Genomic DNA, 21,084 nt, shown 5'->3' with positions numbered 1-21,084 from the left:
ATTGGTGTATTGATGAAAGATTTAAATCTGGTAGATATTTGGAGAAAGGTTAAAGCTACAGAGAAAGATTTTTCTTTTTATTCTTCATGACATGATTAGTTTTCTAGAATAGATTTTTTTTTGGTATCAGCACACCTACAGGGTAGAGTACTGCAAGCTGAATATAAAAGTAGAGTTCTATCAGACCATTCATTATTATTTTTTTCTTGTGAAAGTTCGGAAGTAGTATGTTCATCGTACAGATGGAGGTTTAATGCAGTGTTACTGAAAAAAAAGAGTTTGTTACTTTTATTAAAGAACATATCTCTTTATTTCTGACTGAGAATGTTAATTCTGTGGATAGTCATTTGTTATTATGGGATGCTTTGAAAGCTTAGTTGAAAGGGCAGATCATTAGTTATTCTATGAAATTTAAGGAACAATATATGGAAGAAAGCTTAAGGTTGGAAAAACAGATTGCTGAGTTAGAGAGATTTTCAGAAGGATGTGACAGAAGACAAAAAATCTGCCTTTGCGAAGTTGAAATTACGATATAATGCATTACAAACTTATCAGTTTGAGCTCTTAATTAATCGATCTAAACAACATTATTATGAGTTGGGAGAGAGTGCTCATAAGGTACTTGCTTGGCAACTGAAAACTGAATAGACATCTCAGACTATTAATACTGTTAAACAGAATTCAATAATTACCTATAAGCCTCAGGAAATTAATGACCAGTTTTATTCATTTTATCAAAAATTATATACTTCTGTAGGGAAGCATATTGAATCTTATTTATCTAAATTAACGTTATCGGTATTAAAAGAGAAAGATGTTCAGGAATTGAAATCTCCATTTACAGATTTTGAAATTAAGGAAGCTATACAGGAAATGCCAAACAGAAAGTCCCCAGGCGATGATGGATTTTCTGTGGAATTTTATAAATTTTTTAATGATTATTTATCTAATGTATTTGGAGATGTGCTAAAACAGGTTATTGAGGATCAGATGTTACTGGAATCTTGTTCAAGTGCTTTAATAACTGTTATCCCAAAAAAAAGATAGAGATCCATTAAAAGTATCTTCATATAGGCCTATTTCCCTATTAAATGTAGATTATAAAATTATAGCAAAAGTATTAGCTAACAGACTTACTAAGTATTTACCTAAGTCGATACATACTGATCAAACAGGTTTTATTAAAAATAGAAATGCATCAGATAATATTCTTCAATTAATTACTTTAGTCAATGCATATCGAAATCAGCCTAACCATTGCATTAGATGCAGAAAAGGCTTTTGATAGGGTTGAATAGGATTTTTTTTTTATTTAAGCTGTTAGAAAAGTTTAAATTGGGCCCTTTTTTCACTGGTTGGGTTAAAGCTTTGTATACAAACCCAATTGCCAGGGTGGTGACAAATAGTCAGGTTTCTTTATCATTTAAGTTGACTCGTTCAACTCAGTAGGGCTGCCCATTGTCTCCAGCCTTATTTGCATTGGCTATTGAACCATTGGCTCAGACTATTAGGCAAAACGATGAAATTAGAGAGATGAAGGTTATGAATGAAGAATATAAGATCAATTTATTTGCAGATGATGTTTTGATATATTTGACGGAACTGAAACAGTCGTTGAAGCAGTTACAAGAGTGTTAGTCAAAATTTGGAGAATTATTCAGATATAAATTTAATTGGGATAAGAGTGAAATTTTACCAGTTGGAATAGGTGATTATTCTGAATTTAAAACTATTACAAAATTAAAGTGGACAAATAAAATTAAATATTTGGGTGTGTTTGTAGATGCTAACTATCAGTAATTGTATCAGTTAAATTATGTGCCTATAATAAAATGGATTAAAGTGGATTTGATTAAATGGAAAGATATTCCATTAACTTTGATTGGCCGGGTCAATTGTATTAAAATGAATATTTTTTCCCCGAATTCAATATTTATTTCAGTCAATACCTTGTTTATTTTCAAAGGGCTTTTTTCAGAATCTGAATAAGGCAGTGTGAGAGTATTTATGGAAGGGTTAATTAGCTCGAGTGGCATTGCATAAACTTACATGGAAATACACATTGGGTGGACTTCAGTTGCCACATTTTCAAAATTATCATGAAGCAGCCCAGTTAAAATTTATTAGTAGATTGATGGATTTAGATCAACCCCCTAGCTGGGTGAGGGTGGAAATGGCATTTATTTTTGAGGCTGAGGTATATCAATTTATATTTCTTTGGAATTTGAATTTGTTACAGTAACATAATATATCAGTATTGAAACATTTGTTAAAGATTTGGATTAAAAGAAATATGGTTTTGTGATCAAAAGATAAATTATCAATTTTAACTCCATTGGATAATAATCAGCTTATTGCTTTTTCAATGTTTAATAATTATTTAAAGAGTTGGGATTCTAAGGGTATAAAGACAACACAGGATTGTTTTGAAGAGGGATAATTTCTTTCTTTTAATCAATTGTGGGAAAGATTTGGTATATCTGTAAATTCTCTGTGTATTATCAGCTAGAGCCTTGGTAAAAGATAATTATGGTAGAGAGATAAATTTACCTACTTTGATGAGATTTGAATCTTTGATTTCCTCTCTACCAAAGAAGGGTTATATTTCGGTTATGTACCATTTGTTACAGGATAATATGGATAAACCAGATTGGGAAAAATCTAAACTTAAATGGGAAAGTGACAGCATTTATTTTCCCTGAAGATGATTGGGGGGATATGTGTCAGGATAATGTAATTAATTTGGATAATGTAATAAAAAATTGACTAATGTAAGATATGGAATGGTTAATTATAATTTTCTACATCAATTATATTTGACTCTGGAGAAATTGAAAAAATATGGGTTTAGTAATTTGGATTCTTGTTTTAGATGTGGTTTATGTACTGGAACTTTTTTACATGGTGTTTGGTCTTGTATTAAAGTTCAACCATTTTGGCAAGGAATTAAGGTAGTTTTGGAAAATTATATAACTTTAAATTACCATTAGATCCAATGTTTTTTGTTGGGTGATATGGTTTCTCTGAGAGGAATGGGGCTGGATAAAATTCAAATTGCTTTTCTACGTTTAGTGCTATCAGTAGTGCGTAAATGTGTAGCTAGTACCTGGAAAGATAGTACAGAGATTAATATAGCATGCTGGCATAATGAATTGAAAGCTTGTATTGTTATGGAAAAAATTACTTATAATTTACCTGATAACTATTCTTTCTTTGTTGATAAATGGTTTCCATATTTGGAGTATATGCATTTAGATCTACTTTGAATTGCTATTAATATATATATATATATATATATATATATATTATAATTCACATTTTTGGCTGCCCTTAAGGGAGCTGGCTGATGAGATGGGTGGGCGGGATTGTTTATTTTTGGTTGGTTGTTGTTTTTTTTATATACATTTCTGTAAAAATAATTTTGATTGTTGTTAGACTGTATGTTATGCTTTTATTATCTTTTAAATAAAGTTTGGGAAAAAATATGATTAGGGCTTGAGACTGGATGACCAAAAAAAAGGGAAAATCTGGGTCAAAGGAGAAATAGGTTGCAAATTAATTTAAATTGGAGTTATAGCATGGTAACCTTCGGGCGCTCAAGCCCATGCTGTCCGAATACACCAATTAACCTACAAACCTGAACATTTTGGGCATGTAGGAGGAAACTTAAAGCCCTTGGAAGAAACCCCTGCAGTCATGGGAAGAACATACAGACTCCTGCGAAGCGGAGTGGGAAGTTAGAGGATTGGGAAACCTTCAAAGAGCATCAGAGGGTAACTAAGAAAGTCATAAGAGAGGGGAAAATGAAGTACGAGAGGAAATTAGCAAATAATATAATGGAGGATAGCAAAAGCTTTTTTAAATATGTGAAGAGGAAGAAATTGGTTCGGTCTAAAATTGGTCCATTAAGAATGGAAAAGGGTGAAATTATTACTGGAAACAAGGAGATGGCTGAGGAATTTAACAAATACTTTGCAACTGTCTTCACCAAGGAGGATATAGGTTATGGTCAGTTAGGGGGTAGTGGTCATGCGGTATCAAGAGACTTGGGGAACTTTCCTGGGGAAGTAGGGGATCTAATGGATATCTGGATCCAGAAGCAGGAGGTGGTGAGTAAATTGTTGGGACTGAGGGCTGATAAATCCCCAGGGCCTGATGGGCTGCATCCTAGGGTGCTTAAAGAAGTTGCTATGGAAATTGTGGAGGCATTGGTAGACATTTTCCAAAGTTCCATAGATTCGGGGGAGGTCCCTGAGGATTGGAGAGTGGCTGATGTGGTGCCAATTTTTAAGAAGGGAGGGAGGGAGAAAACGGGAAATTATAGACCGGTCAGCCTGATGTCAGTGATGGGGAAGATATTGGAATCTATCATAAAAGGAGTAATAGCAGAACACTTAGGCAGAAATGATAGTATAAGGGCTAGTCAGCATGGATTCCTTAAGGGTAAGTCATGCTTGACTAACCTTCCGGAATTTTTCGAGGATGTGACAAAGAGGGTGGACTTGGGAGAGCCAGTGGATGTGGTGTATTTGGACTTCCAGAAGGCCTTTGATAAGGTACCGCATGGGAGACTAGTGGGCAAGATCAGGGAGCATGGTATTGGAGGTAAGGTGCTGACATGGATAGGAAATTGGTTAAGAAATAGGAAACAAAGGGTTGGAGTAAGCGGGTCTTTTTCAGGATGGCAGGATGTGACGAGTGGAGTGCCGCAGGGATCGGTATTGGGTCCTCAGTTGTTTGTAATTTATGTAAATGATTTGGATGAGGGGATTATTAATAACATGAGCAAATTTGCAGATGACACTAAACTGGATGGCGGTGTGGGGTGTGAGGAGGATATCAGGAAAATGCAGAGGGACTTGGACAGGTTGGGGGATTGGGCTGCTGAATGGAAGATGACGTTCAATGTGAGCAAATGTGAGGTTATCCAATTTGGGGGCAATAATAGGAAAGCTGAGTATTATTTAAATGGAGACAAGCTAGGGAGTGGGGAGGTGCAAATGGATCTGGGTGTACTTGTTCACCGGTCACTGAAGGCTAACATGCAGGTTCAGAAAGCTGTGAAGAAGGCAAATGGCATGTTGGCTTTCATAAAGAGAGGATTGGAGTATAGGAACAGAGACGCCCTTCTGCAGTTGTACAGGGCCCTGGTGAGACCCCACCTGGAGTATTGCATCCAGTTCTGGTCTCCAATTTTGAGGAAGGACATACTAGCTATAGAAGGTGTGCAACGCAGATTTACAAGGTTAGTTCCAGGGATGGTGGAGTTGACATATGCTGAAAGGCTAGAAAAACTGGACTTGTATCTGATGGAGTTTAGAAGGATGAGGGGGTACATGATTGAGGTATACAAAATCATCAGGGGGATAGACAGGGTGAAGTCAGATTACTTGTTCCCAATGATGGGGGAGACGAGGACTAGAGGGCATAGTTTAAGAATACAGGGTAGGCTCTTTAGGACGGAGATGAGAAAACATTTTTTTACCCAGAGAAGTGTGAATCTGTGGAATGCTCTGCCACAGAGGGTGGTAGAGGCAGATTCGCTGATTATGTTCAAAAGAGAGTTAGATAAGACTCTAGTGGGCAAAGGAGTTAAGGGTTATGGGGATAAGGCTGGAAAGGGGTACTGATAGTAGTGATCAGCCATGATCTGTAAAATGGCGGTGCTGGCTCGATGGGCCGAAGGGCCTACTCCAGCTTCTATTGTCTATTGTCCTTGTAGACAGCATCAGATTCGCTGCTACTATAATAACATTACACTAATCACTACGCTAACCGTGCTAAAATTACTGACAATTCACAGGCTGAATCTGCATCATGAAAAGGATAGTATCTTGATGGTTATTTCTAAAATAATCCATTTCATGGGCATCAAAATAGAACCTAATGGAAGTGCAGCAGGGCAGGTAAAATCTGTGGAAAGTGAAAAATTTTGGGTCAAAATCCTTTCAGATTTCCAGCATGTGCTGTTTTCGATCTTCATGTTATGTGAATTATATTAGATGTAGCCTGTTGCCCATAATCAGCCCTGTTCTTTGCCCTCACCTGGACTTCACTTTTTCATGTGAGGAGTGAATGAGTTGATTATACAGAATTGAAAGGTGTCAAATAGGTGGAGGGGGTGGAGTGAAAGGTCAAGAGGTATCAGTCTGCATCTCACTGAATCCTCAGCCTCGGATCACCCTGAAGACCTTTGTTGACTGAATGATTGAATCAGGACGTAATTGGCGTAATAATCTGGGTTCGAATCCAGCACTGTCTGTAAGGACTTTGTACATTCTCCCCGTGTCTGCGTGGACTTGCTCCAGGCACTCCAGTTTCCTCCCAGCCTTCAAAAACATATGGAGGCTGTAGGTTAGTTGGTGTATTTGGGCAGCACGGACTCATGGGTAACAAATATTGAAAAACAATCCGATGTAACTAATTAACTTTAGAATTTTTTTATGTTTAAATGTAAAAAAGCACCATAACATACTAAATTGTTATATTTATATTATATTAACATGAAAATAGAAAAAATGTTCAAGTTCATGTTTAATTGCTGTATATGTCATATATTATTTGTTTTTTGAATGAATAAATAAAGTTAAAAAAAACAAAAAAACATGAAAATAGAATAAAATCGCCATTCAAATTCTCTTTTACCAAGAGAGGATAAGAGAGAGCCCAAGCCAAATGACGCAAAGCTGTCAAAGGCTCCTTTTATTATCATGAAAAATATTAATATGCACGATATACTTAAGTTTGCCATGAGGCAAACAACAAGACACCATAAGCATTCCCTGGTACCCTAAACAGTGTCCGAGGATTGACTTCAAGTTCAAGTTCAAATACCTTTATTTGTAGCCACAGTAAAAAAAAATGAGACACCATACTCTGAGACCAATGCATTACATAAAGAAGATACAGGACTACAACACAGCAGGGTACAATAGCACCATATCCAAGAAACCACTACGAGCATCTGCCACACTTCCATCTTGAAACCATGGCCACTACTATATCCTCACAGGAATTAAACATCATAAATTAAACAAACTCTCTTACACTTACAAACTACAATTATACAAACTCCTCAGAATATATAAAAAAAATGTTACATTACATTAATCGTCAGAAACTATGCAGTGAGCAGAGTAAGACAGGTTGCAATATCATTTAGACTTCTAGATCTTAAAATGTCCTCTAGCTCAGATTGTAGTTAACCGTCACCCTTGTCCGAAGAGGATGCTGCAGCCTGCTGCCACGCCACCGTCCCCCAGCTTGTAGTGAAACTGTCCCCCAATTCACAGTCTCCTCATAGTCCTTAAGCCCTTTGCACTGTCCACCCTAGCCCCTGTGATCCATCATCCACCATGGATCCCCGAACTGGTACCCCTCCAACATTCCCACAGCCTCTGCAGCCTCAAAGACTCTTGTTCAAACCTTCAGCATCCCGGGCTCCAGCTCTAAAGCTCTGATACGATTAGAAAGTCTTCAGCACCTGAGGCCCTTTAGGATCTCTTCTTGCCATCAGCACCCTCAAGAATCCCAGTTCTGATACTTAATTCTCATTCACTGGTATCTGAGCATGTTTCTCACATTCATGTCTGACCGGGCACGTTTAGGTGCCTGAAGTGAGCTGAGCCCCAGATATCTGGTGGCTGTGGAACTGATGACTGCTGGCCTGCTTCATTATGGATGATAAACTACATAGTGGAGGAATGCAAAAGCTTCAGATGTTGGGATCTTGATCAAAGAATTGTTGGAGGAACTCAGTGGGTCAGACAGCATCCATGGGTAGGCATGGTTAGACAACATTTCAGAGTCAAAACCATTAATTAAGGTGACATCAGAATAGGTGAAATGATATCTACACAGGGGAATGACGCTGGGGTAGGTGCCCAGAGTGAAAGAGGAGGTGCAGGGACAGTAGATTGTCTTAATGAGATTGTAGTTGTAGAGATGGTGGTGAGAGAGCTTCGCAGAACCCCTTTTGGAGAGAGGAAGGAAACTTCTTCAAACAAGGCATTCCTTGAGAATTCACAGTGCAATAGATAATAGAGCAACACAAATGCTAATCATTCTAACATAAAGCTCAGTCTTCGAAAACCAAAGGGGAAACGATGTAAGTTTTGCGCAGTGGGTGGTGGGTATATGGAACGATCTGTATTATAGTAGAATTGCTAAGATTTGTGGATCACCAATTCATGATTGCAGCAATTTGTGATACAAGATAAAACATTCTCGCGGAGGAATCAGAACTTCCAACTCTACTGTTTTCTCATGCATCCTGCTTCAGCAAGCTCTGAGCCAATGAGTTAGTGGCACAGGTCTTGCAAAGAGTTAATGCAATTCCAGCATGATGCTTCAATTCAAGTTCCTCTTACATGTAGTTTCCATGCTGTGAAGCCCATTCCCCTCTTTGGTTTGCTCTCCATAGTCAGTTTCTCTTCTCACCTGGTCATCAGTGACCTCCTGGCTCTCAGAACTTCTCACTTTGTTGCTGCAGGTGAGCGAAGAAACTTAATCAATTGTGACTCCATCAATATAAAAGTAAGTGAACAATTGCAAATGTTAAATTAATGTGAAATCTATATGAAGAAATATCCACAAAGACAGAACTGAGACTCATAAAGTCATAGTTGCAGGCTTTCAGCTGGGAAGCAGGCCATTTGGCCCAACTTGCTTATGATGTCAAGGTTATCTACCCCCTCTAACTGTTTTGGATCCAAGTACCTGATGGAATGCTTTTATACTAACTTCTACCACTCCCACTGGCAGATCGTTCCATGCACCCACCACCCACTGTGTGAAACTTGCTATTGAACATTCTACCTGACCATTCTTTGCAGTAGTTTTAAATCAATTGTTACTTTGAAAAAAAGAAGAAATTATCCTGAATTCTAAAAAGAAATTCCCAGGTGCAAGCTTCAGCTTTTCTCGCTCCAATTAGATTTTCTTTCTTTTTTTTTCTTTTGCTTTCTTTTAAGATGGGCTTGCATAACGATCACAGTACTTCAGAATAGTTCAAGTGAAGCAGTACATCGAGTACACTATTTTTCCTTTTGCTTCTTGGTCAGTTATCCAGCCTCTGATGCACCATTCCAGCAGTGGTGTTCTTGCATCTACTGATTGGTCCCACAGGCTCTGTTCTTTGAGCAGACGTGTCATGGAATGCTGCTGACAGGATTCGATAAGCCGCCTTATAAATGTACTTTTTTTTAAAAAAACCTTCACAATTCCTCCCAAAAGAAAACTATTTTGCTTTTAAGTTTGAAATTGGTTTTGAAAATTTAGCTTCTTTTTTTTTGTTGCCTCATGTACATTTGAATTGATCTGGAAGAAAACAGAATGAAATCAAAACATCCAGTGGTCTAACACAACCAGTTAATGAGATGGATATTTTGAACATCAAAGTTATGTACAAGTTTTTTATGGGCACTTGAAAATTATTGCCGGTTTAAGTATAACAAATATAAAACACAAGCATATTTCTTGCCTTGACGATGATAAGGAAAATGAGTTAATTAATTGCGACACTCAAATAGGAACTTTGTTAAAACAAAATGCAACTCAACTAGTACACATTAAGGTACAGAAAAAAAGATAGATGAATGCATATTTACAGATACAGTGGTGCAAGACAAATAAAGTGGTGTTTCAGAAGCGCAGACTGATCTATTTGTCATGTCAAAATTGTTTATGATTAGTGTAGTAAGGGGAGGTTCAAGAGCTTCATGGCCATTGGGAGAAAATCAATGATCTTCAATCTAGAAGTGCTGGACAGGGTTCTGTATCTTCTTCCCTGAGGTGGCAGTGAGAAGAGAGGGTGACCAGTATGATGGAGGTTCCCAGTGATATTGGATAGGAGATTGGAGGCTGTGATGGATCTGACCATGTTTGTTATTGTAGGTAGCCTTCCGCGTTCTTGGTCACTCTGATTACTGAACCGAGCCATGATGCAACCAATCAAGTCAACTCAAGTTGTCATCTGATGGCACAAGTACAATTCAATTAAACAGTGTTCTCTGGTCCTCAGCAGAAAAAAAACATGCAGACACACAGCCAGATATAACACACATGCAGACAGACAATACATGTACAGGACTAGTATTCATATATACAATGAAATATCATTTCGTAAGTATGAGAGTCTCGGATGGTTAGTGTGAGCAGTTCCTTTGGTTGATCAGCATTCTCACTGCCCATGGGAAGAAGCATGGTTGACACAGCAGTTAGCGCCACGCCTTTACAGTGCCAGCAATTGGGACCGGACCAGACCCGGGTCTGAATCCTGAACTGTCTGTAAGGAGTTTGTACGATCTCCCTGTGTCTGCATGCGTTTTCTCTGGGGGGCCCCGTTTCCTCCCACCCTTCAAAACATACTAGGGCTATAAAGGGGTATAAATTTGGCAGCATGGACTCTTAGGGCCAAATTGGCCTCTAACTGTGGCGTTATGTGTAAAAATTTTTTTTAAAACAGCTGTTCCTCAGTATGGTGGTGCTGGCTCTAATATTCCTGTATTTCTTCAGATATTTTTTTCTAAGTAGAGCCATAGGCATAAAACTGCATGGGCTTTTGAGCATTTTTTAAATCATTGGATGATGACCTACCGAGCCAGTGAAAGAGCACATGAAGGAACTCTGGCAGCCTCTTCCTCCATGAGATGTATCCTAGTTTTGAGAGGGAACCAAGAGGAATGCAACCTGGAAAAGAAATTAAAGATAAGTCCTTTGAATCTTTGAATGAGAATTTATTGTCAAGAGCATGTCACAAAATTTGTTGTTTTGTGACATCACACCTTGCAAACCACCTGATAAAATAAATTAGTGCAATAAAAAAAAATCAAAAGTAAGACAATGTCTGTTCAATCAGGAATCTTATGGCAGATGGGAAGAGGCTGTCCTTCTGCTGCTGGGTGTTCGTCTTTAGCCTCCTGTACCCTTTTCCCAGTGATTTAGTGGCCATCACAGAATCATGGTTGTAAGATGGGCATGACTGGGAATTAAATATTCAGGGGTATCAGGTACTATGTGATGCACGATCAATTATGCAAAAAGTTGCCGAGACTGAAGGCTTTTATTTTCAAGAGATGGACAGCATCCCTTGTGTTGCTGGCTCACACTGACCTGAGCTCGAACTGAGGCAGGTTTCTGGCATGACAGCTTTTATGGGGGATTAAGGGGAGGAGTCACGGGCCAGCCAGTGATATCAGGGTCAACCAGGAAAGGTCGTGTCATTTACATATGGAAAATATGTACAATAGTAATTTCACGACATTCACCCCCTCTTTTAAAAGAAAGTCCCAGTGTGTGTAGTATGGTCAGAAAACCCTAGTAACTTCAGTCTGTCCAGCGGTCTTCTTTGGCATTGTGACGTGAGAGTCCCCGTCCGGGTCTCTGTGGTGGTCTCCATCAGTTTCAACTGATCCATCCAGGATGGTGGGGTGGGGGGGGTGGTGGTTGTGTCCAGATGCTCCCGTGTGTGCCAGGTCCTGGATGGATACTGTGTCTTCGTGTCTGTCTGGGAATGCCACATAGGCATACTGTGAGTTTGCATGGAGAAGCTGGACCCTCTAGACCATGTGGTTCCTCACATGCCTAGGGAGTAGGACCAGCCTGGGGAACATCAGTCAAGTAGGTAAGGTGATTCCTGACGCTGAACTCTTGGAGAATGTAAACAGTCTCTCATGAGGTACCTCATTGGTGGCCATACACAGGAGGGACCGGAGAGCATGGAGGGCCTCTGGGAGAACTCCTTGCCAGTGTGGGATGGGGCGGCCCTTGGAATTTAAGACCAGTAGTACTGCCTATCAGACCATCCCGCTCTCCCGCTCCACTTTGCCATTCCCTTTGGGGTTATAGCTGGTGGTCCGGCTAGAGGTGATGCCCTAAGACAGCAAATATTGACGTACCTCATTGCTCATGAAGGATGAACCTCTATCACTGTAGATGTAACAGAAGTATCCAAAAATGGTAAACAGATTGTTCAGAGCCTTTATGATGGTAGCTGCAATCATGTCCAGGAGGGGATGGCAAATGGGACTGTGGGTTTTCATCGATGATGTTGATGAAGTACATGTTGCGGTTTGTAGAGGATAGGGGTCCTTTGAAATCCATGCTTAGACGTTCAAAGGGGTGAGTGGCCTTGATCAGGTTTGACCGATCAGGCTGGTAGAAGTGCAGTTTGCACTTTGTGCAGACCCGGCACTAGATCAGCTTAAGCTGACAAAGACCACTATGGACCCCCGGACAGTCAGTGTTTATTGTGAAACTGCCATGAATGCATGCCAAGTGAGATTTGGATGCCATGGAAACACTCTAGCTCGCAGGATTCACCCCAAGGTTGCAGTGCTGTTCAGTGTCTGGGTGAATGAAGCTCTTAGTGCTTCCACAGTTGAATAGGCAAGCAGAGGGGCAACTGTTTACCTTAACGTCCATCATGAACATGGAGAGTTGATGGGGTCTGTCCTGCTGATCCAGGGTTACTGATGCCAGCATCAGTTCATTGTCTGAGGAGTTCCCATGGCTGCCGGTGGCCCAATAAAATGCTGCCCTAGATAGCAGCCCCCATGGTGCACACGCGGTCCCTTCATCATTTGCCAGAAGAAAAAGGGGAGAAGGCAGAAGTGACGTCATCGTGGGTGGTGGTCTCCATTGTGTGCGAGTGCGGCTGTCCCAAGCCCATGGAAGTGAGAGCATCAAAGATGGCTGCCCCTGCTCGCGTATGGCACTGCTAGAACACGGGATTAGTTTGGACTTCCAGACCCTCACAAAATATCCTTTCTTTCCGTAGTTGGCAGGACAATGTTTCCTCGGGTGCTTAGCCTGACCGCAGAGGTAGCACGTCAGGTAGTCGCTAACGGCAGCGGTGGTCAGCTCAGAATGGGAGAGGGCTTGCCTCCCAAGATAATGACCCCCGTGTTCCGCACGAGGCAGCCACATGTTCGCTGGAGAATGATTTGGTGTTGTGGATGGCTGCCTCAAGAGAGTTCGCCAGTTCAGTGGTCAATTGTCTCTGTTGGAGTAGCCTCTGCCTCACGCAGTCGGAGTAGACACCTGTTACATAGGTGACTCTGATCAGCAGCTGTGTGCGCTGTTCTGCAGACAGCCTGGCAGTTGCAGTCCCTCGCGAGCTCCTGCAGGGCCCTGACAAAGTTATTGAAGGTTTTCCCAGGCCTCTGCCTGCATGAGTGGAGTACGTGCTGCACATAGATCTCATTCACTGGACTTTATATTGGTCCTTCAGGATGTCTGTTATGGCTCTGTATGTCTGGCAGTCCCGATGTACGAGTATAGCAGATGGAGCTTGTACTCATTGTCCTGGATCACAGCAGCCGAGGCTGTGAGGAACTTTTCAAAACAGCAGCGCCAGAGCACGAACTTGTCAGCTGCCTCGGGTTCTCTCAGGTCGATTTAGGTGATTCAACTTCGTGTACTTGTCCATGTTCCAAAAAATATCTTGCAAATAAAATTGATGCACAATCAATTACACAAACACAGAAGTTGCCAAAATTGAAGGCTTTTGTTTGCAAGAGATAGACAGCATCTCTGTGGTGGTCACTCACACTGACCCTAACTTGAACTGGAGACAGGCTTGTGGCATGACAGCCTTTATTGGGAAGAAAGGGGGAGGAGTCACAAGCCAGCCAGTGAGAGCAGGAGCAACCAGGAAAGGTCATGTAATTTACATATGACGAATATGTACAGTGGTGGTTTCACCACACTATGAAAAGATAGACAGGATGGTAAAGGTGGTGTGCTGGTGCTCTTGGATGAGATCAGGGTAATAGTGAGAGAGGATATAGGAGCAGAATGTTGAGTCTATCTGGGCAGAGATTAAGAATAGTAAAGTAAAAAAAAAATCACTGGTGGGAGTTGTCTATTGCCCACCAAATAACAATAGCATGGTGGCAGAGGCAATTAGCCGAGAGATAACTGAGGCATGTAAGAACAGAACAGCAGTTGTTGTGGGGGATTTTAACTTCCTCATAGATTGGGAAAATCAAGTTGGTTGAGGGAGTCTGGAGGATGACTTCATAGAATGCATCTGTGATAGCTTTCTTGAACAGCATGTTAAGGATCCAACAAGGGAGAATGCTATTTTAGATCTAGTATTGTGCAATGAGATAGGTAAAATTAATGATCTTGTAGTTCGGGACCTGATTGGAAAGAGTGATAATAGTACAATTGAATTTCTCATACAGATGGAGGGTGCAATAGTTAGATCTAAAACTAGTGTATTATGCTTGAACAGGGGAGACTACAACAGGATGAGGGAGGAATTGATCAGTGTGGACTGGGAGCACCGGCTAGTTGGCGGAACAGTGGAAGACTTTTAAAGAGATTTTTCACAGGGCTCAACAAAAATATATTCCCATTAAAAACGAAGGCTTTAAGAGAGGGAGAGTCAGCCTCGGTTAACTAAGGAACTAAAGGAAAGTATAAAATTAAAAGCTCATGTGTAGAAAGTAGCCAAGAGTAGTGGGAAACTGAAGGATTGGGAAAACTTTAAAAGGCAACAAAGAACAACTAAATGAGAAATAGGTAAAAGGAAGAAGGATTATGAAGATATTATAAAATATAAAAACAGACAGCAAAAATATGTATAAATATATAAAATGGAAGAGGGTAACTAGAGTCAACACAGATCCCTTGGAAGATGAAGAAGGGGGATTGATATTGAGAAAAGAGGAAATGGCTGAGACATTGACAGATATTTTGTGTCAGTCTTTATGTTGAAAGATATGTCCAGCATACCAAAGAGTGGTGATAGGGGTGTGAAGGGAGGTGAGACCCTCAATAAAATAATTATTATAAAAGAGATTGTGATGAGCAAACTAATGGGACTGAAAGTGGACAAATCCCCTGGTCCTGATGGGATACATCCCAGGGTACTGATGGAAATGGCGGGAGTTATAATCGATGTGTTGGTAGTCATTTACCAAAATGCTCTGGATTCTGGGCAGGTCTCGGTAGATTGGAAGACAGCAAATGTCACACCACTTTTTAAAAAGGGATGTTGACAGAAGATGAGTAACTATCGGCCAGTTAGCTTAATGTCTGTAGTCAGGAAAATGCTTGAAGCTGTCATTAAGGATGAAATAGCGAGACATTTAGAACGAAGGGGTTCCATCAGTCAGATGCAGCATGGATTCAAAAAGGGCAGGTCTTGTTTTACAAACTTGCTGGAGTTCTTTGAGGATATAATGGGTGCGGTTGATATAGGGGAACAGGTTGATGTTGAATATTGGATTTCCAGAAGGCATTTGATAAGATACCATACAAGAGACTTAGGAGAAGGCCACTCCGATATAAAACCTACGACCCAAGGACCTCGCTGCCACGTCCCAGCTTGCTTGGCCACGGCACACGAACCATGGGTGTAAAGGGTGGGGCCAGTACTGCGCGCACTGCACTCCACCTAAAAGCTCCTTTGCGCAGGCCCGAGGACAGGTCCACGTCCTCCCCCTCCACGTCCTCCCCCTCCACGTCCTCCCCCTCCACGTCCTCCCCCTCAAAAGATGCTCACAAACTCAAGCTAGCATGCTGGAACATCAGAACCATGCTCGACAAGGCTGACAGCCACCGACCTGAACGTCGGTCTGCCCTCATTGCACATGAACTCCTCAGACTTGACATCGACATAGCCGCTCTCAGTGAAGTCCGCCTGGCAGATGTAGGCAGCCTCCAAGAACGCGGCGCGGGCTACACTCTCTACTGGTCTGGCAAGCCTTCGGATGAACGACGCCTATCTGGTGTAGGCTTCATGGTCAAGAGCTTCATTGCCTCCAAACTCGAAAACCTTCCGACAGGCCTCTCGGACCGAATCATGTCCATGCGACTCCCACTTCAAAACAAGCGTCACATCACCCTCATTAGTGTCTATGCTCCAACCCTCCAGGCGGAACCAGCAGAAAAGAACAAGTTCTACACCGACCTGCGCAACCTCATCCAACGTACCCCTACAGCCGACAAGGTTGTCATCCTGGGCGACTTCAACGCTCGTGTCGGCAAAGACTCAGAAACCTGGCCAGGAATCCTGGGCAAGCATGGCGTCGGCAAGTGCAACGACAATGGGCGCCTCCTGTTGGAGCTCTGCGCAGAACAGCGACTTGTCATTACAAACACCCTTTTTCAGCAGAGGGACAGCCTTAAGACCACCTGGATGCATCCCCGATCCAAACACTGGCACCTCCTGGACTACATCCTGGTGCGAGAAAGTGACAAACAAGATGTGCTCCACACCAGGGTCATGCCTAGCGCGGAATGCCACACTGACCACCGGCTGGTTCGCTGCAAGCTCAACCTTCACTTCAAGCCAAAGCCCAGGAACAATAAAGCCCCCAGAAAGAGGTTCAATGTTGGAAACCTGCAGTCAGACGAAGCGAGAGGAAACTTCCAGGCAAACCTCAAAGCAAAGCTCGACGTTGCAACCCGCCTCACGGACCCGTCCCCTGAAACCCTCTGGGATCAGTTGAAGACTACCATACTGCAATCCACTGAAGAGGTACTGGGCTTCTCCTTCAGGAAAAACAAGGACTGGTTTGACGAAAACAGCCAGGAAATCCAGGAGCTGCTGGCAAAGAAGCGAGCTGCCCACCAGGCTCACCTTACAAAGCCGTCCTATCCAGAGAAGAAACAAGCCTTCCGTCGCGCATGCAGCCATCTTCAGCGCAAACTCCGGGAGATCCAAAATGAGTGGTGGACTAGCCTCGCCAAACGAACACAGCTCAGCGCGGACATTGGCGACTTCAAGGGTTTCTACGAGGCTCTAAAGGCTGTGTACGGCCCCTCACCCCAAGTCCAAAGCCCGCTGCGCAGCTCAGACGGCAAAGTCCTCCTCAGCGACAAGATCTCCATCCTCAACCGATGGTCAGAACACTTCCAATCTCTTTTCAGTGCCAACCGCTCAGTCCAAGATTCCGCCCTGCTCCAGCTCCCTCAACAGCCCCTAAGGCTAGAGCTGGATGAGGTTCCCACCCTGGATGAGACATATAAGGCAATCGAACAACTGAAAAGTGGCAAAGCAGCAGGTATGGATGGAATCCCCCCCAAAAGTCTGGAAGGCTGGTGGCAAAACTCTGCATGCCAAACTGCATGAGTTTTTCAAGCTTTGTTGGGACCAAGGTAAACTGCCTCAGGATCTTCGTGATGCCACCATCATCACCCTGTACAAAAACAAAGGCGAGAAATCAGACTGCTCAAACTACAGGGGAATCACGTTGCTCTCCATTGCAGGCAAAATCTTCGCTAGGATTCTACTAAATAGAATAATACCTAGTGTCGCCGAGAATATTCTCCCAGAATCACAGTGCGGCTTTCGCGCAAACAGAGGAACCACTGACATGGTCTTTGCCCTCAGACAGCTCCAAGAAAAGTGCAGAGAACAAAACAAAGGACTCTACATCACCTTTGTTGACCTCACCAAAGCCTTCGACACTGTGAGCAGGAAAGGGCTTTGGCAAATACTAGAGCGCATCGGATGTCCCCCAAAGTTCCTCAACATGATTATCCAACTGCACGAAAACCAACAAGGTCGGGTCAGATACAGCAATGAGCTCTCTGAACCCTTCTCCATTAACAATGGCGTGAAGCAAGGCTGTGTTCTCGCACCAACCCTCTTTTCAATCTTCTTCAGCATGATGCTGAACCAAGCCATGAAAGACCCCAACAATGAAGACGCTGTTTACATCCGGTACCGCACAGATGGCAGTCTCTTCAATCTGAGGCGCCTGCAAGCTCACACCAAGACACAAGAGAAACTTGTCCGTGAACTACTCTTTGCAGATGATGCCGCTTTAGTTGCCCATTCAGAGCCAGCTCTTCAGCGCTTGATGTCCTGCTTTGCGGAAACTGCCAAAATGTTTGGCCTGGAAGTCAGCCTGAAGAAAACTGAGGTCCTCCATCAGCCAGCTCCCCACCATGACTACCAGCCCCCCCACATCTCCATCGGGCACACAAAACTCAAAACGGTCAACCAGTTTACCTATCTCGGCTGCACCATTTCATCAGATGCAAGGATCGACAATGAGATAGACAACAGACTCGCCAAGGCAAATAGTGCCTTTGGAAGACTACACAAAAGAGTCTGGAAAAACAACCAACTGAAAAACCTCACAAAGATAAGCGTATACAGAGCTGTTGTCATACCCACACTCCTGTTCGGCTCCGAATCATGGGTCCTCTACCAGCATCACCTACGGCTCCTAGAACGCTTCCACCAGCGTTGTCTCCGCTCCATCCTCAACATCCATTGGAGCGCTTACACCCCTAACGTCGAAGTACTCGAGATGGCAGAGGTCGACAGCATCGAGTCTACGCTGCTGAAGATCCAGCTGCGCTGGATGGGTCACGTCTCCAGAATGGAGGACCATCGCCTTCCCAAGATCGTGTTATATGGCGAGCTCTCCACTGGCCACCGTGACAGAGGTGCACCAAAGAAAAGGTACAAGGACTGCCTAAAGAAATCTCTTGGTGCCTACCACATTGACCACCGCCAGTGGGCTGATAACGCCTCAAACCGTGCATCTTGGCGCCTCACAGTTTGGCGGGCAGCAACCTCCTTTGAAGAAGACCGCAGAGCCCACCTCACTGACAAAAGGCAAAGGAGGAAAAACCCAACACCCAACCCCAACCAACCAATTTTCCCTTGCAACCGCTGCAATCGTGTCTGCCTGTCCCGCATCGGACTTGTCAGCCACAAACGAGCCTGCAGCTGACGTGGACTTTTACCCCCTCCATAAATCTTCGTCCGCGAAGCCAAGCCAAAGAAATACAAGAGACTTATCAGATGAATGGACTGAGGGGAAATCTATCAGCATGGATTGAGGATTGGTTAACTAACAGAAGGCAGAGAGTTGGGATAAATGGGTGTTTTTCTGATTCGCAGACAGTAGTAAGTAGGGTGCCACAGGGGTTGGTGCTGGGCCAGTAGCTGTTCACCATTTACATTATTGATTTGGAAGAGGGGACAGAGTATAGTGTAGCCAAGTTTGCAGGTGATACTAAATTGAGTGGAAAAGCAAATTGTACAGAGGATGTGGAGAGGCAGCAGAAGGATATAGTTAAGTTAAGTGAGTGGGCAAAGGTATGGTAGATGGAGTACAATGTTAGTAAATGCAAGGTCATCCACTTTGGCAAGGAAAATAGAAGCGCAGATTATTATTTAAATGGTGAAAAACTTCAGCATGCTGTCATGCAGAAGGACTTGGGAGGGCTTGTACACGAATCTCAAAAAGTTGGGTTGCAGGTACAACAGGTTATTAAGAAAGCAAATGGAATGTTGGCCTTCATCGCGAGAAGAATTGAATTCAAGAGCAGGGAGGTCATGCTCCAACTGTACAAGGTACTGGTGAGGTCGCACCTGGAGCACTGTGTACAGTTCTGGTCTCCATACTTGAGGAAGGATATACTGGCCTTGGCAAGAGTCTAAAAGAAGTTCACCATGTTGATCCCAGAGATGAGGGGTTTGACCTACAAGGAGAGACTAAATCGTCTGGGATTATACTCACCCAAATTCAGAAGAATGAGAAATTTTATAGAAACATATAAAATTATGAAAGGGATAGATAAAATCGAGGCAGGAAAATTGTTTTTACTGGTAGGTGCCTTTTTTTTAAACCACGTGCCTATTGTTTGCTCATACCTTGACAAAGGGCACAGGCCCAAAACATTGGTTATATATCTTTACCTCCTATGGACATTGTGGGACCTGCTGAGTGTCTCCAGCACATTTTGGTGCTAACTACATCACAACTTCCTTTGTTGTTTCATTGTCTACAAGTTACAATGGGTGAGATGTGTTGGGCACTACCAGTTGCCCCAGTAATAACAAGGACAAAGACTGAGGGGACCGATAGGCTTTATTGTACAGAAGACTTGAGCTGGCCCAGATCCAAACTAGGGAAGTGCAGGGAAGGGAGAGGTGGCCCGACCTTTATGGCCTGGGTCCCAGGGGAGGAGTCCAGGTGAGAGTGTCATCAGGGGACGGGCCAGCCCAAGCCAATTAACACACACAGTCCATACCATTACATTCACCCCCTCTTTTTAAACAGAACCCCTCCCCCCCTTTGACACAAAGAGAGGGGAGAGAGAGAGAGAAAAGGGAAAAAAAATTTGCTCGAGGTTTACCCACACCAGCGACTCCCTCCTTCTGCGGGACCGCTGGAGGGCAGGTGTGTCCGAGCTCTGCTGTTTGGGAGGGGAAGCGGTCCCCGGGGGGGGGGGGTGGAGTCAGGGGAGGGAACAGTCCGGGTTGGGGTGATACTTGAGGGCTCCCGGGAGGAATGGGGATTTGATGTCTCCCGGAGGACTGACTCCTGGAGAGGGGAGCTGGGTGGCTCAGCCTCCAGTATTGTGCTCCCGTGTGGGATGGTCTGCTCCATGGGATGGGCTGTGGGAGGCAGAGCGGTTTCAGGATCTCCAGCCCTTGCCAGGTCTTGGATAGGCACAGTGTCCTCGTGGCCATTGGGGTACCTCACAAATATGTATTGCGCATTGGTGTGTATGAGGTGTCAATCAGTGGATACATCTTATGGCTCTCCGCGTGTCTTTGTAGCAGGACTCGCCCTGGGGTGGCCAACCAAGGAGGAATGGAGGGACGATTTGCCAATCTCCTAGGGAAACCAAACAAACGTTCATGCGGGGTGGTGTTAGTCGTGGTGCACAGGAGCAATCGGATGGCGTGAAGCGCTTCAGGAAAACGTCCTGCCAGTGGGACACTGGCATATTTTTGGACCCAAGGACCAAAAGCACCGCCTTCCAGATGGTGGCATTCTCCCTTTCACCTAGTCATTACCCCTGGCATTATAGCTGGTAGTCCTGCTGGTGGCTATGCCTCTGGCCAGGAAGTACTGTCACAATTCCACACTCATGAACGAGGTCCCCCAATCGCTGTGGATGTATGCGGGGTACATGAACAGGGTGAAGATAATGTGCAGCACCTTGATTACGGTCGCCGAGGTCATTTCTGGGCAGAGAATAGCAAAGGGGAACCTGAACAACTCATCCACCACCATCAGGAAGTAGGCATTCCTATTTGTAGTGGGTAGGGGGCCCTGGAAATCAACACTGAGCCATTCAAAAAGATGTGTGGCCTTG

The 21,084-nt window shown here is 43.4% G+C and overlaps 1 protein-coding gene and 1 long non-coding RNA gene across 3 annotated transcripts in view; one reads left to right on the top strand and one right to left on the bottom strand.

Moving 5' to 3' along the window:
* The window catches only part of cfap299 (cilia and flagella associated protein 299), an 814,201-nt gene that overhangs the window by 695,539 nt on the left and 97,578 nt on the right, over nt 1–21,084 (top strand). The window lies entirely within an intron of this gene.
* Nucleotides 9,662–19,593, bottom strand: LOC138758175 (uncharacterized). Its single transcript, XR_011354191.1, has 3 exons — nt 19,497–19,593; nt 10,597–10,689; nt 9,662–9,973 (listed from the first exon to the last, which is right to left on the bottom strand). It is a non-coding gene; the product is annotated as an uncharacterized lncRNA (long non-coding RNA).

The sequence above is a fragment of the Narcine bancroftii genome, chromosome 3 (genome assembly GCF_036971445.1).
Source record: "Narcine bancroftii isolate sNarBan1 chromosome 3, sNarBan1.hap1, whole genome shotgun sequence".
Taxonomy (NCBI): domain Eukaryota; kingdom Metazoa; phylum Chordata; class Chondrichthyes; order Torpediniformes; family Narcinidae; genus Narcine; species Narcine bancroftii.
Note: the sequence above shows the minus strand (reverse complement) of the source record. Positions and strands in the feature narration are given on the sequence as shown.